General features: G+C 37.7%; 1 pseudogene; it reads left to right on the plus strand.

Annotated features, from left to right (window-relative positions):
* LOC146867179 (uncharacterized) overlaps positions 1-20,133 on the plus strand; it is a 46,427-nt pseudogene that overhangs the window by 10,648 nt on the left and 15,646 nt on the right.

Raw genomic sequence — 20,133 nt, forward strand, 5'->3', positions numbered from 1 at the left:
TCCATGGTCTGTGTGTATGCCATCACAGTCTCACTGTTGCTCTTCATGGTGTGTCTTGCTTCTAGTGCCCATCCTGCCTGACCTCCATGGCTATCTTGCTGCTCCTGCCCTGCCCCCTTGCCCCCAGCCCTACTCCCTCCTGGCTTGTCTGTTCCATTGTAATGCCCCTGATCCGTCCCTCCTGCCCTTTATGGTCTGTTATGCTGCAGCTTTCTCTCCTGTCTGTCCATTATGGTCAGCTAGCTACCATTGCCTCTTGCCCCTCTGTTCTCTGTTGTCCATGTGCATGGTCCTGTCCCCTCCCTCTTGCTTTCTATGGATTGTTGTGCTGCACTCCCGTCCTGCATGCCCTGTGTGGTGTATTGTGCTGCTGCAAACCCTGATGCCTGCCCTGCAGGGTCAGTTTGGTGCACCTCTCCATGTCCCTCCTGTCTTCTGTTATCCAAGTCCATGTCCCTATCCCATTTCCTTCCATGATCCAATGTACCATACTTGCGAACATTTTGAACTTGGTAAGAGGGAGATTTTGAAAAAAAACTGGGGTATTGATTTTCCCCTTTGAGTTACATTGAAAAAGAGGATATTGTAGACAGGAGACAGATCAAATAAAGCCCATTTGAGCTTAAAAACATTGGACGTTTCCTGGCTGAATCGGGTCTGTTGGCATGTATGGTTGTACTACCATTGCCTCTTCCTTCTGCCCACAATGGTCTATTACATTGCCACAGCCTTGAAGGAGGGTAGATTTTGTATCACAGGGGGCCCCTGGCCCGTTCTGTCCACACCTGAAGTATGAGACCCTTGTCCTTGCCCTGCCAGCTGCATTTGTAGGCCGTATTAAATTGACCAGCGGGTCCTGTATTGCTATATAATTATCCTGAGACATCCTTACCACTCAGCCAGCATAAAACCCCTGTGTAGGCCCTTCTGTTCAATATGTAGGCCTCTTTGTTAAATTGACCATAGCTCTGCAATTTTAGTGTATAGCAGTCTGAAGGCAGGTCTGCGAGGCCTTCTGATCCAAACTAGTAGCCCCCACCCTACCCGAGTGCTCTGTGCTCGGTATCAAAGTTCAACATCCCCCTGAAGCTGTCGACATACAGTAGGCTGCATCCTGGACTGGTACTTGCTTCCTGGGCAGGTTTCCCGCTTTTAAGGAAGTGGCAACCGCAGAGCGTCAAGTTAGGAGAACTGAGGAGATTTTATACATGAATATATTGAATTCCCGTACAATACCCATTATTTTCTGCTTGCTCTATGGAACTTACGATAAGCGATTGGCCTGAGAGACTGACCTTTTCACCCAGTCCATTGTCAGCATTAAGTGGGTAAATGACGAAATGTCTGGTAAAATCTGCAGTCGAAGCTTTTGGGTAGCATACGTAGGTAGATGTAGCGTGCAAAGGAGCCCACAAAATGATATAAAAAGGGAGCACCCACAGATATCGACGGACTACCTCGCCGTCTGTATGTAGGTTAACAGGCAGTGCAGGTTTTCCCCAAGAGCTGGGAGCTCTTGTCTTCCTTTGCTTAAAATGTCTTGCTCTGCTTTGCTTGAAGTATCTTATTCTATTTTACCTATATGAAATGTCATGTTATGTTTAACCATTGTTCTCTTTACTTTTGCATTTAAAAGATTTTGTATTGTAATTGCAGGAATGCTTGCTCTAAGAGTAAACGTGAGTGTTCCTAGGTAACATTTTCCTTGGTGTAACTTGTTTCTCATGATGCATTTATAGATGTGTTTTCTCTCTCTCTCTGTCAGTACATTAATTGAGATACAGAGAATATTATGACAGCTGTATGATTATCTGGATTCTGTTTTTTGTACTTTATGTCTCTATTCTGCGGTTTCTTTGAAGTTGCATCTTCTCATTAAACTGCCATTGTATTCTGCCTCCAATTCCATGTCTCATATGTCTGTTTTCTTCATTTTTGGAGCAAGCGTTCCTAGGCACCCCGGCTCAAATTAAGGTGCCCCTTTTGTCCCTGACTCACTCTCCTGCTCAGTTCTGTGGTGGCTCCCGGGGATCTGGGGACCGCCCCTAGCTTCCTTGACCCGTAATAGATCTTCCCTCCAACAGCCTCTCTTGCAAGTCCTGTATTGTTGGTTTGTTGCCCCTGCCCCCCTTTCCACTGCCCTCCATAGTCTGTTGTGCTTCCACGGCCCTTCCTGCCTGCTCAGTGTGGTTAAATTGTTGCCTTTGCACCCTCCTACCTGCCTTCAATTTTCAGAGTCCGTGCCCCTGGCCTCTGCCTCTCAACAGTATCCTAATGAACAACTAGATTGCTAACATTCTATATTTATTACAAAAGTGTGGAACGCCTGACATCATCTTGATGTAATCAAAACTGTAATACCTAGAGCATTTCCTTTAGAAATTACATATATGAGAGGGTCTTATTGGCATCAAAATTATGGTTAGTGCTCTAAAAGACTAAAATAAGGACATATTTTCTGAGTTTTTAAATAGCGACAAAGCACTTTTAAATTATTTGTTATCTTTATGTTTTTTTATCCAGTTGACCACTTGATTAAATGTTGCACTTAGGGGAGAGGATGTGGTGTTACTTCCAGAACTGCAGACTTTGCAACTGGGGAACCAGGTTGAAGTTTCTGCTTCAGCTCGACATTCTGTGATTCTGGTCAAATCACTTAGTCTCCCCATGTCTACAACCAAAATGAATTTGTTCTTGTGTGATGTAACCAATGCTCATGTAAAGCACTCCAATACCTGACAAGTCTGCACTATATAACACTGCAAAAACACAAAATAATAAGTGTTTTGCACACTTCTGTCATTGGGCTATATTTGGGCTACATCTGGTTGATTTTGGGCTACATTTGGGCTCTTTTGTCTCCGGTGGCCATCTTGGGAGATTTATTTGTTATGAAGTTTCCTAATTTCCTCATGTACTGCAGTCTCCTCAGTAGGAAATGCTTTCAGTGTTTTACTTTGATTCCATCATGAAGGTATTCAGATATGTCACACATTTGCCATAAATTCTGAATGTTAGCACTCTAGTTGCTCATTAGATCACTGTAGTAAAACTACTCCACCATGGAAGTCTGCTCCTGGTATTAAAAGTGCATGTTTCAGTCTGCATGTCAGAATTTTTTAATGAAATAGAAGAGGATTTGAGAAGTCACTCAAAATGTGCCCTCATTTTCTTTCTTCAGTATTAATCATAATTTCTATGGCAAAATGAACCTCCTCATTGTGTTCCTTTTTAAATTAAATGTTTTAAGTGTTACCAGTTTATTCCAATCAAGATGGCTTCAGGTGTGCCATACTTTTGTCATAATGAAGACAGTAAGCGCTCTAGTTGTTTTTAAGAACATTCTGGGACATTCTGTCATTGGGCTATACTTGGGCTACATCTGGGTGGTATTTGGGCTACATTTGGGCTCTTTTGTCTCTGGTGGCCATCTTGGGAGACTTATTTGTTATGAAGTTTCCTAATTTCCTCATTTACTGCAGTCTCCTCAGTAGGAAATACTTTCAGTTTTTTACTTTGATTCCATCAAGAAGGCATTCAGATGTGTCACACATTTGCCATAAATTCAGAATGTTAGCACTCTTTTTGCTCATTAGATCACTGTAGTAAAGCTACTGCTCACCAGGGAAAACTGCTGCTGGTATTGAAAGTGCATGTTTCAGTCTGCATGTCAGAATTTTTTCATGAAATAGAAGAGGATTTGAGAAGTCACTCAAAATGTGCCCTAATTTTTCTTTCTGCAGCACTAATCATACTTTTTATGGAAAAATGAACCCCCTCATTTTGTTCCTTTTTAAATTAAATGTTTTAAGAGTTACCACTTTAATCCAAGCAAGATGGCTTCAGGTGTGCCATACGTTTATCATAAGTAGGACTGTTAGCGCTCTAGTAGTTCTTTGGAACACTCTGGGAAGCTGCAGTAGAACACAAAGGAATCAACTGACAGTCTCTGCCCTTGTTGGATGTACATGTTTTACTGAGAATATCAGACTTCATTCTCACATGACTGAGAAAGATAATGTGAATTTACAGAAAATAAGCTCTCAGTTTAGCCTATAGATCACCTTCCAAACCTCTGTGGTAAAAGCATGAGAAAATATTTTTCTCTCAATCATGATATCCCTGCAGAAGGCTTTTTCACATGGTGAAATCACCTTAGAACATACCACAATTCCTAAAATGAGTATGGTACCATCAACAAATGATTTATAATGTAACTAAAGTCTTAAAACCTTCTATTAACTGCAATGCTTTTTAATGAGGTGCTATCATGTATATTTGTCCCAAGATGGCTGCCAACACTTCTTGGATGAAGTGCTGACAGCCAATCAGATCTCAGGATGAGATGTGTGGTTAGGCTCCGCCCACATATATATATGCTTTTAAATGCTATTTACTCAGGAAATACTGAACAGATTTACACCAGACCTGCAAAAGGCACTTCCTTGACCTTATGGCTACCTCTCTGCCAAATTTCTAGTAATTCTGTTCAGCCGTTTGGGCTGTAGCTCGTTCTAAAGGTCCTATGGAAAAATGCATGGGAAAAACGCGTTTTGGGACCCCCCTTTTATCTCAGCCCCCGCTTGACGAATCCCCCCGAGACTTTCAGGGTAGGAGCGGAGCGTAGCGCCCCACCTATTTTGAGAAATTCGCGAGGATTCATCGACCGGCGCCAAAGTTATTCAAAATAGAATGTTGCGGATTTCCTATGGAAAAGGGGTCCTAACTATAACTACCTACTGGCGACCGCCAGTAGGTAATATATATATATATATATATATATATATATATAAATAATTATATATATATATATATATATAATTATCTACTGGCGGTCGCCAGTAGGTAGTTATAGTTACAACCTAGTTTCCATAGGAAATCTCAAAATTCTATTTTGAATAACTTTGGCGCCGGTTGACGAATCCTCGCAAATTTTCAAAACAAATGGGGCGCTCCGTTCAGCTCCTACCCTGAAAGTCTCGGGGTGATTTATCAAGCGGGGGCTGAGAAAAAGGGGGGGTCCCAAAACGCGTTTTCCCCATGCATTTTTCCATAGGACTTTTAGTCGCAGCTACAGCCCGAACGGCTGAACAGAATTACGTGAAATTTGGCAGAGAGGTAGCCATAAGGTCAAGGAAGTGCCTTTTGCAGGTCTGGTGTAAATCTGTTCAGTATTTCCTGAGAAAATAGCATTTAAAAGCATATCAATATCTATACGCGCGCACCGTGCGCGCACCCTGCCGTGTGCAATTCTGATTGGTTGTTAGATGTCGGTAAACATTCAAATCGGTCGAAACCAGGAAGTATCGGCCGCCATTTTGTCTCTCGCAGTCTGAGGGGGTGAAAAAAAAAGGTGGAGAACGTAAAAAGGGGGCAGAGTGGACAGTTCCTGACCCCCTAGCCTTGGTCAGGGGGTCACAGAAGGACCCCCAAGGGAGAAAAAAACATATATATATTTTTTTTAAATAGCGAGGTGCGCAACCGCGCGCGCACGGCACGCACTGCAAACCGTGGGTGCTCGGTGCGCCTTGCGCGCACGGTGAAAAACCTGAAAAAAAAATAGATACACAAGTTAGCATTTAAAAAACCGTACAAATTCACTCAAAAAACCATAGGTTTCACACACGTTATAGTTACGAATTAGCATTTAAAAAACCTTGCAAATTCACTTAAAAAACTATAGGTTTCACACGTTATAGTTAGCTGGACATTTCACTCGTAAAAAAACAATGAAATTCCCCCGTTCTAGTTAGTGCAGGCAACTATAACTCACGCGACCGCAATCCTCTGCTGATGACGTCAGATATTACATCACTGATGACATATGTGTCTTTAAGAAAAATAAATATTTGTAATATATGTATAGCTAAAGATTAATGGAAGAAGAGATGGGTAAATAAGTGTCTAAATACAGTGATGTAATATCTGACGTCATCAGCAGAGGATTGCAGTCGCGTGAGTTATAGTTGCCTGCACTAACTATAACGGGGGAATTTCATTGGTTTTTTACGAGTGAAATGTCCAGCTAACTATAACATGTGTGAAACCTATAGTTTTTTAAATGCTAATTCCTAACTATAACGTGTGTGAAACCTACGGTTTTTTGAGTGAATATATATATATATATATATATATATATTCATATTCACTGAAAAAAACATAGGTTTCACACACATTATAGTTAGCTGGAAATTTCACTCGTACAAAACCATTGAAATTCCACCGTTATAGTTAGTTCAGCTAACTATAACTCGCGCGCTCGCAATGCACTGCTGATGACGTCACATATTACATCACTCATGACATGGTCAGTGACATCACTGATGACATCTCAAATGACATCTGTGATGATGACATCACTGATGAAATCTCAAATGACATCTGTGATGACATCACTGATGACGTCATCCATTGAGTATGTGTTTCTGAACAATTTTAATATGTTTAATATATATAGGGAAAGGCCTGTTGAAGAATGAGTGGGTGTACAAGTGTGTAAATGAATGATTTTCAGTGGTGCGTAACTGACTCTTTAAGTGAGTCATTAAATGTATTTTACTGCAGACTAGTGACTAAACTGTGTAAATGTCTGTATGTGTCTGTATGTTGGTGTATAAGTGGCTGCATGGTTTTGTGAATAGCTATATGAGTGTCTATATGAGTTATTGATTGCTTGTCTCAGTATCTGTATGGGTTCCTGAGTGTTTGTGTGGGTAGGGTGTGTGTGACTCTATGCATAGATGTGTGAGTGGGTGATTCTATGGATGCATGGTTTTAAGAGTGCATCTCTGATGGACTGTATGGTTGAGTGAGTGTATGTATGGGTGTGTTAGGGATTGAATGTATATCTCAGTGGTACATTTGTGACTAACTACATATGTGTAAGGCAGCATATATGCGTGTAAGAGTATATAAGTGGGTATATGTGAGAGTGTGGGATTGTGAGAGTGGCTGTATGGATGAGTGTGCGCTTGTATCAATGATTCTATAAGAGCGTAAGATTGTGGTAATATTTTTATGAGTAAGTGAACTTGAGTGTGTATAACCGCATAGGTGAGTAAATGGGAGTGTGATTATTTGCATGACTGACTAGGTGTGAGAGTACCTCTATGGATGATTGGTGGTGTGTGAGTGTCTATATAGGTGTATAAATGCATATGATAGTCTTGTACTGAGTGACTGTAAGTATGAGTGACTGTACAGGTGAGTGAGTGGATGTGTGTGTAGACCTAAGAGTCAATGAGTGTGTTTGTAGTTATTGGTATTGGAGTATCTATGGTTTTGAGAATGGAAGTCTGTAATTTTGAGTCGGTATATCAAAGGTTATATTAGGGTGTGACAAGATGCACTAATTTATCACATGGATGACGTCATTTGAGATGTCACTGACCATGTCATGAGTGATGTCACTGACCATGTCATGAGTGATGTCACTGACCATGTCATGAGTGATGTAATATGTGACGTCATCAGCAGTGGATTGCGAGCGGTATTTTTTTTTTTTTAAATTAATCGTTTTTTTTACCCTTTGTGATCCTTCAGGGACTCCCTGACAAAGACTAGGAATGAGAAAAGCAGAGTGAGGAGAGGTGAAGAAAAGGGAACATGAAAGGGAAGGTGTGAGAAATACAGATATTTAAAACTTACCTGACCAACAAAATAACTTAATTAGAATTAATTGGTTTTTTTTTAATTGCAAGTAAAATGGATTACATTTCCTAAATTTTCTTTCAAGATCTGACAAAAAGAAAAAAGTATTAATATTCAACAATACATTTTCTTAAACAGTACATGTTTTTTCATATTTAACAAAGCAATTTTTTGCCCTTTTTTTGCTGTTTTCAGAATGTATTGAATTTCACTGAAAATAGTGATATCAATTGTTTTAATCATTTAACAGCGGGCAAAAAAACAAAAAAAACAATCTGAAAGATTGTTTAAAGAAAGCCCTGAATCTCTTCTCACTAAAACAGAGCTTGATAGAAATGTCACAAATCATTAAAAATACCTTCTAAGAAAAATAACTATTTGCAATAAATAACGTCTGTAAATCTTGCTGCTTAAGCACGTACAGCAAAATAATATCTGTTAAACAAGTCCACAATTGTTACCTTTACCTTTCCATGAGGCCAAATGGTAATTTTAAAATCCTTTTTAAGTGAAATGTCCAATGTTAATCCTATAAAATTGAAATGATGGTTTCTTCAGATGCTGGAATTTGTATCTAAAATTTTGGTTTTAGAAAAATTAAGTAACAATTTGGTAAATCATAAGGCAAACGTTGCTTGAAAATCAATTGAGAATCATACACAGTGTCCATCCTTTTTCACATTTAAGATAAACTGTGTAATGACCAGAAGTTATAGAAGGTCCATCATGAAAAATTATTGCAACTGCAACAAAAGTTTTACCTGATATTGATAATTGATTTCCTACAAACTTCTTTAGTAAAGTTTCCAATTTAGTTCCATCTGCTCTACAACGTTGCATCATTAAAATTACATACTGTCCATATTTATTTAAAAATAACGTTGATAACATGTCTGATTTACATTGAGAACATTCCATGTTGTGATTAGCATCTTTAACTAATTTACTAAAAGTCACTGATTTACTCTCTGGTAATGTTAAATATATGAACCTTTCAGAATCAACATTACTGCTGCATGTGTTCACACAGTTTTCACAACAATGTTCCTATTTATATGAGACACCTAATAAATGTTCTATTTCTACCCCTTCATCTTCCAGTACCATAAGCATATACATTAAAAATTCCTGTGCATCTTGCTGGACATCTTGTGTAAACTGTGTACATCCAGAACATTCATCTAAAAGATTTCTAACATCAGAAGCACTTTCTATTTTAGTTTTATCATTACTCAGCTTCTCATAAAGGAGACTCAGCAGGGAACAGAATCTTTTTTCATGATTTAGTATTATCTGCTCTTGCAAAATTTGAAGATAAAATACAACATTCAGCACTACATTTGCGTAGCAGTTGACACCAGAGCTATTTTCAAAATGACAACCAACAACCTCTTCAACACTGTCCTTTTTCTTTTTGCTTGCAGTCACATCACTTTTTGTTTTCTCTTCTGTACATCCTCATTACAGATATTCTCAAATCTCCTTTTCTGACAAACACGTTTTTCAAACACAGGATACTGACCTAAATGAGGAGCATAGATTCTTCTTAATCTATTATACTCCTTTACACAGTTTGCATAAGCACTAACTTTTGAGTCATCAAAGTCTATCATGAATAAACCAGATATTTTTTTCACGCATGACAAAGCAATATATGCCATACCTTCTTTAAACACAGTAGATCCAATGCTAGAGAAAATGGAAACTGCTTCCTACGTACATACAAGTCTTTCACAAGCAAGAAACTAACTGAACAACGACAAATGTCTTTAACCTCTTCAATCTGATAAAAGTTTATTTTTAAAAATTCAATTCCAACTTTTTTCTGGTAATTGACAAAACCAGAACTCTACCCATAGCTCCGTTCACTAAATGTTTCTCTACATCCAAATTACGTCTTAAAATTACTCGACAGTTCATACATATATAAAGATTCTTTTCTAAACCGGCTGTTTGAGATGTTTCTCTAGAGAAACCAATTTACTTGTCAATTTGTTTGTCAATAGAATAGTTATTCCTTCATGTTGTATTTTATCCACAGCTTCCAGTTTGACAATCTCTTCATTTTCCAATTTCAAAAGTTCTTGATTGAATATAGAGCATTCATGTAGTGTTGGCATTAAGCAGATTACAGTATTTTTTCAGCAATGTTCTTGTATATTTTCTCTGGAACTATTTTTTCTGTTGGAAACACATTACATAGCAATCGACTCTGTAAAGCTTTTCTGCCATGTTCTGTGAGTAGTCCAATTCTGATATCTTTGAGAATACTTGCATAATCCTCATCATTGGCTTGCCGCATATTGGTAATGAGTTCTTTATACTCAAAGTATGTCCAAATATTCACATTACCTATACTTCCTAATGACTTTTTCGTGTCTTCATGTGTAAGGGTTTGAAATACTGGTTGTCCTTTAACTGGAGTGAGCTGCAGAAGATCCCCAAAAACTATAACATGTTTTCCTCCAAATAGCACGTCATAGTTTGTCTTTAGAATTTGCTGCATTCTTAAATGCAAAAAGGCAAGCATTAAGTTTGATACCATGCTTACCTCCTGTTAGCTTGTGGTATTGTATTTTATTCTCGTGCTCTACTGGTAACATTAGCAAACGATGGAGGGTAATTCCTTTTATGTTATATGCTGCTAACCCAGTTGGAGCAGTAACACAAGACAAAGTTGAATCTGTTTTTTGCTGTAGATAGCTTCTAATTACTTTAATCAAGAAAATTTTTCCAGTTCGGGCTTGTCCACTCACATACATTCTGATTGGTTCAAAAAATGTGCATGAGCACTCTTTATTTTCATGTAGTAATCCATGATCAATTTGTTTTGTGACTTCCTCATGAATTTGTTTTTGTTCATCATTCAGTTGCTGTTCCAAACTTGGTAAGTTTATTAAATCTTCCTGAGCTTGATTCATAGCTGTTTCGACTTCAGTCATGGCTATTGCAGCTTCATTTTCTACGATTGGTTGTCCTACAGGATCTTGACTGAACATCCCAGAACTTTGACTGTCTTGAGAACTGTCTCTAGCTACTTCAGCTGCAATTGTTGCTTCTTGTTCAATTTCTTCATTTAACTTTTGAACATAAGTTGAGAAAGTACTGCATTCTATGCTATCTTTGCAAGCATTAAAGGATTCTTCATAGCTTTGAAAATCTCCAAGTAGTTCGTCCTCTGTACGCCATGGTTTAAACAGCTGAAAAAGTGCCAAGTGGTAAAATTCCTTTTTGTCAGTAGTGTCGCAACTCAGCTTCCGGTGATTAATCAAACCTCCTTTTGTTTGTTTTACCAAACATCCTTCCTTACCAGTGACTTAATATTTTCCATTGTTGATGTCTTCTGTGGTATTCCGTTTATAAATGTAGTTCTGCAGCACTTCATATAGACACATGTTCTCAAGATGATGACTTCTTTGTGGGTAATATGTGTCCAACATGTTTGTTCTTAAAATGTCTGTACTTTCAGGTTCGTACTCTGCTAAATATTCAATTTCTCGAACAGATTTCAGTACCCGATTTCTCATTCCTGCAAGGCCTAAACTTACCCAAATTATTCTTCTGGATTTGGAGTACAGACTTGCAGATTATAACCTATCTGAGCATTCGTAGGATCCAATTTCTCGATGCGATAACATCTTTAAACTGAAACTGTATAGCTTTTTACTGACAGTCTTCTCGTGAGAAATCTCTTCCCACATTTCTTTCAATTCCGTTTTCTCAGATTTAGTGATGTAAGATGTGACATACCGAGCAACAGCAATAGAATTGTCAGCTACATACTGTATATCCATGTTAACATTCCACATGGATAAAATGACTGGGTTGTAGTCATTTATATATTTTGACTCTTCTTTTCTTCTTAGGTTGTAGTATTCTTAGGCGATTTTCTTGTAATAGTTTGTCGCACAGCTGACATAAAAATGTTTACTCTTCCTTTTGAAAGAACTGTTCGTGGAAATCCAAATCGACATTTTGTATAGAATTTATCTTTACTCTTGTACGTTGGTCGACAGTATTTTCCACACCGATGACTTTGGAAACGTAAAACTTGCTCTTTTAAGTTTTTTTCTTCTATGCTTTTAGGTATAGCACATGTTGCATATTCTTCAATGAAAGATAAAACTGCATCATCAGAATCTGTTCCAAATTTTGGGGCATCCTTGATCCACAACAGCATATGAATATGAGGAGCACCTCTTGCTTGGTACTCTTTTCTCCAAAAGAAATCCACAACTTCTCCAAGAGGTGGATTTTTTTTATTGCAGATGAAGGACACCATAGCCTCAAATCTAGGATTGAAATATCGGCAAACATTAACCGGATCCAATGAGCACAATTCTCCTGCTGTCTTGTATTGGATGTTTTTAATATAAGAATTTGCTTCTCTAAGAAAATCCAGTAAATCATCCCAAGCGTACTCAGCACAGCTTAGGGTAAGGAACCATGTAGGAGTTCCTAAATTCCGTAACATACATTTCAATTCTCCATGGCGTCGGTACCAATATTCATTTTTTACTCGCTGACAAGCCATCAAATTTATCAATTGAGATTCCAAATGATCATCTCGCTGTTGCACTAAAATCCTTTGCAGACACATTATGTAGATGTACTCCAGTTTTTAAAATGTGATTTACTGCATAAGATAGTGCAGACAAGTCACTTTCAAATAAAAGATGGAACAAATAAGGAATACTTTGACGAAATTTTGGATCTTCTGCATATAATCTTGTAGTCCGATACTCAGAAGCAGGAATCTGTACTGGACGTTCATCATATCGTCCACCTTTTCCTGTAGGAAACAGCTGGGGAAAACAACGAGCTTCCAAGCTCTCCTCCCATACACTCACGGGAGTTCCTTGTGCTTTTTTCATCTGAAACAGATCAAAAGTGTTTCCCATAACTTCTTTAGAATGAAGAGGATGTATGCTGAAATGTTCATAAATTTCTTCTTCTTTTGACTTATCCACTTTTTCAATTTGCCCAGTTGGTATTCCTGTGTCTTCTAGTATTTCATCTTCATCCATATAAATTGTTTCATACCATTTATTATTTCTTTTCAAATATAAATTTGCTCTTTGTACTTTTCGTACATCTACCAGCTCCTGCCAAATTTTCTTATTCTTTGTTGGTACTCCATTAACCAGAATAACTAATGGTTCAGTTTCCAATCTATCTGCATCAATTGTTTCCATATTTTTTTTCAAATCCAATGGCAAATAGACAACTCTTCCTTTTAAACCTCTTTGTAAATCCGAAGGAGGTAATTTACCTGTTTTGGTCTCCATACGCACTATGGTCTGAAACGGATGGACACATTGAATGAGTATAGACTCATACGTATTTAAATCAGAAAGTTCTGCAGGAATATCAACCAATTCTAAATTATTATGTACTACTCTAGCTGGCATTCTATTTTCTTCTAACTTGTTATAACAGTAACTTGTTATAACAGTATTTACAAATACGCTGATCATCATCCAAATCAAAACTATTTTCCAGAAATATATATGTTGCAAAATCCTTCCACTTATAATTATCTTCATTTTCACTTTTTTTTATAGAGATCAACATTCCTTGTTTGAATTTTATAATGGCTTCTCCGGCAACAAATACAAGTAATATTTGGTCTTTCATTAGAGATGATAGCAAATTTTGTCATTTCATATTCAAAATTTTTACTAACAGTGAGTTCTACATTCTCTTCCACATTTTCCTCAATAACTGTGTCATTTCCTGCACTTTCTTGCTCTGGACCAAAGTAACAAAACTGAATGTCATCAGTAACCTTCACTACATCTGATACAGATCCACGGAACAGGGCACTATTCAACTCATGTAACTTTAGTGCTGGACTTTTAGCAAAATACAATGTTCTCACAAACTTTCTCATTTCAGTATGATGAACAGCCAGCATCCTAAAATGGTGAAAAACACTTTGTCAAACTTTCCTAGATAGACAAGCAAGAGAATGTCTTTGCAAACCAGTATTCTCTCTCACTCTGCATGGGTCTATTCTTTGAAGCACCTTAATCTTCTGTTTTACACTCTTTTTACTATATTCTCTTAGAAAGTCACGTAATTTATCAATAGATTCCTGTCGCACAGTGCAAATACTACTACAATTCCAAGTGTACACTGGGGCTTTAGGACGTCTCCCCATAACCTCATCAGCTAACACTTCTTCCTCATTTCTTGGAACCGTTTTCTCATTTTCCATTACACAACCATCTTTAACTTCATAAGCTCGACCATTGGTGTCAACTGCATGCAACAAACTATTACTTTGAAGATAACTCTTCATTAAAAAAATGGTTCAGTACTTGAACTATGCTTCCATTCTCCTAAGAACACTTTACAAAAGTTATTTTTTTTCACTACTCTTTTCCTTTTGCTTTGTGACTTCATTGATTTGACTATTTTTTCTAATCTACGCATCCTGTTCAAAATTATAATGAATAGTTTTCATTTTATTTCCAAAGCCTTAGCAACAATTGTTTCAATATATTTCTTTTTTTTTAATAAAATTTGGTTCTTATATTTTTTCACATCCTTTAGCAAATTTAACGTCTCTTCTCTGAAATATTTTTCGACGAATGTTTTTAAAATCTATTTTTTGTGTTAAGTCACTCTTTCTTACTTCTGATTCTACAATGGCTTTTAGTATTTTCTGTCGACTCTGTTGTTTTGTACTTGAAACACTATTTGCAGTGGATATTTTTTTAACATTTTTTTCTTTGTTAGAAGATATTTTTTTTAAAATCCTTAGTCTGCTTACCAGAAGACTTTTACTGTTTTCCAACATGAGGTTCTTCAAATATTTTTTTTTTGTCCAGTTTTCTTCAAATATAGATGTTGTTGCTGTTCTTTTCTCTTTCTTGACTTTATAGGCATCTTTAATTCATTTCACTGTTGTTCAGCAATACCTGAAAGAAAATAAAAAAAAATAATACCTTTATGTAATTTTAATACATTACGATTTTTTTTTTGAGCTTTTCAAATCCTATCATATGACCTGTCCCTTTCCTACAACTGCAAGTCTGACAGAACAATACCAACACGTATTAAATCTCTAACATAAATTCCTGTGTGCACACAGACTCATGGTGTGATTCTAGGCACAAAGCGATTTTGGTTTGGCAATTTCAAAGCACATTTACTACTGTGGAAGAGTAAGTGATAATTACTATGGCAGCCTGACACATTTTCCTTATATTTTAGAGAGGCAAAAAAGAGCACATGTCCTAACAGCTACTTGAGACCATCAGCATGCGTTACAGGGTGAGTGATTAGAGTAGAGCAAAGGAAATAAGCCTTGGAGACGTTGAATGTGTTAGCATTACACACTACTATCTGAAATACCACACAGAGCTGAATAGTAAGCATGAGAGTGCAGGAGAAGCACCTGTCTGTGTGCTAACAGCGTGCTTCTGGAGACCGTTTATTGTCAGGTGCAACACAGATCTGCATGGACGCTTGCACAACTGCATGAAGACTACAGAGATGTATGTAAGAGTACATTTGTGGTAAGGGTTAATTGGAGTTTTGAACATGTAAAAACTACCTCACCCATTGCGGGAGTGGAAGGAAAATGTACCATGCTTATTTCAAATGTGTTAGCATTCGCCTCTCATTTGTGAGAAAGTGATTTCTGCTGAATGCTAACCATCACAGTTCTTAAAAACAAGCTGCCCCTTTCCTGCGAGTGCAAGTCAACAGAGCAAGAGCAACATGGATTAAATCTCTGAGAAGAATTCCTGTGTGCACACAGACTCATGGTGTGATTCTAGGCACAAAACAGTATTCCTGGGTGATACCAGTACACCTTAACTTATGGTGAAGGCACTCTCCATAATATCTGACATGTTCAAGGCAGTTAAATATCTTCCGTAACAAAATGTAAAACACAATTTTAAAAGTGGAAGGAAAATGTACCATGTTAATTTCAAATGTGTTAGCATTTGCCTCTCATTTGTGAGAAAGTGTTTTTTGCTGAATGCTAACCATCACAGTTCTTGAAAACAAGCTGCCCCTTTCCTGCGAGTGCAAGGCTAACAGAGCAAGAGCAACACAAATTAAATCTCTGATAAGAATTCCTGTGTGCACACAGAGTCATGGTGTGATTCTAGACACAAAACAGTTTTCTGGGTGATACCAGTACACCTTAACTTATGGTGAAGACATACTCCATAATATCTGACATGTTCAAGGCAGTTAAATATCTTCCTTAACATAAAATGTAAAACACAACTTTAAAAGAAGAATCACATTTCTATTATTTTTATCCAAATACACCACATACATCCCCTCTCAAATTCATAACGCACCTTTTAAAAGTAGTTAGTTGAGAAAGAAATGTGCCACTCACACAGCAGATTATCAGAGCCAGAATCTCTGAACTGTACACCTCTCAGCAGAACCAGTACATGGCAATGTTTCCCTCTTTTTTCACACATATACATGTTAACTTCAAATCACAGTGTTTCCCACATTTTTTCAAATGGAATCACACATTTCTATTGGTTGCAAATTTCAACCCTTTCCAAATGATCCCTTCCCCCCAACATGACTTCTGCCTGCTACCATAGCAACAGGTCATGGAACACTGGTGTGAGCAGAGAGGTCAGAAGTTCTGCATACAATGTTTCTAATCCAAAGAGCAAGAGTGCTTGACTTTTCAAACCTAACAGCAAATCCAAACTAATGTTTTGTGGGAACACATTTTTATGAACCAATACAAAACATGCTTTTAATAATTTAAACATACAGCCTAGTTTTTACTGTTGAATGGTCTGAAACAGCCAAAGATTTATTTTAATTTTAAAAAAAAGTATGTAAGCCTCCATTTTACAACTATCTTTCTTTTCATATTGCCATTCTACTGAAAGACACCTGAGTGCATCCAGATCTCCTTGGAAGATGCTCACAGTGTGGATTATAGGTCACAGCTATGTCTTCTGGAGTGAAAAGTTTGCAGAAAAAAGAGGTATTGTGAAAGATCTTGCTTTGCCAAATGTAGACATTAAATGGATTGGTCAGAGAGGGTTAAAGTGGCACCAATTAATGCCTTTGGTGAAAACCTTTCTACATCTCCCACAGCCTAACCTTATTATTGTGCACTGTGGTGGAAATGACCTAGGCACTTTAACTGGGGTAGGTCTGGAAATGCTTATTAAGGACACCTTTGTGCAATTGATGTCACTTTTTCCCCAAACTGCCTTTGTATATTCTAATATATGCCAAAGGCAAAAGTGGAACTGGTCCAACCAACATTGTCCGCAGATTGACAAAGCAAGAAAGCACGTCAATAAGTCTGTTTCTGCTTTCCTCAGAGACTATGGTATGGGTTCTATATACCACAACAACTTGCGTTACAACATGCAAGACATTTATAGAGGAGACGGTGTACATTTCAATGATGAAGGGAACAGAGTCTTCCTCTTGAACTTTAGACTCTGCATCGGTACTTACTTGTAGGTACAAAAAACACTCAAACACAACGGCTCTTTTTAGAGCCACCTAATATCTAAACACTTATTCTTTTTGAAATCTTTTTTTAAAATTTTTTTAGCCGTGCGCGCACCTCGCGAATTTAAAAAAAAAAAATTTTAATCTTTTTTTGGCCCTTCGGGGTCCCACTGTGACCCCCTGACAAACGCTAGGGGGTCACAAACTCCCTACCTAGCCCCCTGTTCACATTCTCCACCTTTCCTTTTCAGTGTGACAGACAAAATGGCGGCCGACACTTCCTGATTTCAACCGATTCGAATGTTTACAGACATGTAACAACCAATCAGAATTTTGCTCGCTCACGTTAGGGTGCGCGCACCGTGCGCTCACGGTGCGCGCACGGTACGCGCTTATAGATATTTATATGCTTTTAAATGCTATTTTCTCAAGAACTACTGAACAGATTGACTCCATATATGCAAAAGGCACTTCCCTGACCTGAGGACTACTTCTCTGCCAAATTTCAAGTAATTCTGTTCAGCCGTTCGGGCTGTATCTTCGACTAAAAGTCCTATGGAAAAATGCATGGGGAAACGAGTTTTGGGACCCCCCTTTTTTCTCGGCCCCTGCTTGACAAATCACCCCCAGACTTTCGGGGTAGGAGCTGAGTGGAGCGCCCCATTTGTTTTGAAAGTTTCGCGAGGATTCGTCAACCGGCGCCAAAGTTATTCAAAATAGAATTTTCAGATTTCCTATGGAAACACGGTCCTAATTATAACTATCTACTGGCGAACGCCAGTAGATAATATATATATATATATTGTTTAGAATGTAACCCAACATTATGGCAAATAGTTAATAGTTGTGTTACTTTTGCAGACTGATATGCAGCAGTTGGTGAAGGACTCAAATGATCCTTCATGGTTCAGAGATGTTGTTTTTTTTTCTGTGTAATTTTTTAAGTCCTCATTCGCCAATAGATAGATAGATCAGAGCTGGTAGAATCACTCCTATGGCCTCCCTCTTAGACAGCACCAATTGGAGAGCTCTGTAATCAATTGGAGATGCTTTACACAAAACCTCAATATAAATATATAAGTTCTGTATCCTGGACAACCTACAGAACCAAGGAGGTAAAGTATTTATAGTGTAAAGGCTTAATCATTGGACCCGTGTCTTCATCAATCAAGATTACCCAACCAAGACTCACACGGTTCCCAAAAATCAAAACTATTGTTCCTATTGTTATTCATGATTTGTCTCTCCAATTTAACTCTATCTAATCTTATCATATACCTAATGGAAATAACCCAATCTAAAAAAGTCGGGGATACATCTCTTATCCACTTTTTACAAATGTCTCTTCTTGCCAACAAAATCAAATATAAACATAACTTATTTTCCCATCTAGAGAGCAACTTATATTCTGGTAAAATACCAAAAAATACTAAAAAAGGGCTTACCTGAATGTCCAGACCCAATATTTCTCCAATACCTTTATTAATCTCCTCCCATAAAATGGTGTAACTTAGGGCAATTCAAGAACATACGAATATCATCTGCTTCAGCAAGGAGACATTTTGGACAATTTGGAGCTGGACCTTTTGAGAACTTCGATAACTTTTGAGGAGACCAATACACTCTGAACACAAAAAATATGGTTCCTTCTCAGATATGCAGGCTGCACTGTAGTATACAAGATGTCATGAGATACTTGCCATATATCATTCAACGGAATGCCAGGCAAGCACTCTCCCCATAACTCCATCGGTAAATTGAATTCTCCTTCCTCCAGGTCCAGCATTAACCAATAATAAGTCGATATCTCCTTTTCCCCAATTTTTTTCCAAAGTGCATTTTCTAATTCATTTTCTCTCCCCACTTGAAACCCGCAATTCTGATGCCAGCTTCTTAATTGCCAATACTTAAACTTTGAAAGTCTGTTCTCCGTAAGCGTACAAAAACCTTGCCATGATAAAGATTCTCCTGATACTAATTGGCCGCAACATCGAAGACCAGCATCTATCAGGGGAGACGACATAGAATTTTTAGTCCATCCCGGTGAGCCCGGAGCGTTCCAAATGGGAGCAAAGGCACAAAAATAACTAATCTTCAGAATTTTTCTGATCTTTGCCCATTTGGCGGCAAATTCCCGTAAAACTTTTAATCAGACTTTTTTTTAAAAATCTCGGGTCCCCGAATTTGTATAGAAAACCTTGACTTCCATTATCAATGTCTAAAAGCATCACATTAAACATCAGTCGTACATCAGAGTCATCCAGAGTATCCAAAAGTAATTTTCCTGCCCTCAAGGAAAAAGCCCTAGCATATAGAACTAAATCTGGTAGGCATAGCCCCCCCCTTATTCTTTTTCCTACGTAACTTTTTCCACAATATTCTAATCACTTTTGAGGCCCAAATAAAGGAATTAAATTTAGACTGAAGAGATCTTAAGCTTTTTTCATTAAAAGATAAAGGGATGTTCTGAAATAGGAAAATTAACTTTGGCAAAAGCATCATTTTTATTACATTTACTCTGCCTATCAAAGTTAATGGCAAGTACGTCCATCCTGACAAGGAACTTTCTATTTCCTTAGTAATCTTTTGAAGATTTAATTCTGGAATCTCATCAATATTTTGAGATATTAGAATATCCAAGTATCTAATTACCTTCTTTATCGGGTACACACAAGTACTCACATTCCATACATTCAGTTTTTGGAGCGTTAATTTCATATCCGGATATCTTCCCAAACTTTCTTGCTTCATCATATATTAATGGGATTGAAATGTTTGGGTCCGGAGTAAAAACCATTAAATCGTCAGCGTATAAGGCCACTTTTTTATCCCATCCCTTAAAACTGAAAGATTGTATATCTGGGTTCTGTCTAATTTTCTCAGCTAGAGGCTCAATATATAGATTAAAAAGCATAGGCGAAAGGGGGCAGCCCTGTCTAGTGCCTCTTTGAATCTTAACCGGAGCAGACAGCATCCCATTCACTAAAATTCTTGCCATTGGTGCCTTATATAGCA

This window comes from Triturus cristatus, chromosome 1_2 (genome assembly GCF_964204655.1).
Source record: "Triturus cristatus chromosome 1_2, aTriCri1.1, whole genome shotgun sequence".
NCBI classification, from domain to species: Eukaryota; Metazoa; Chordata; class Amphibia; order Caudata; family Salamandridae; genus Triturus; species Triturus cristatus.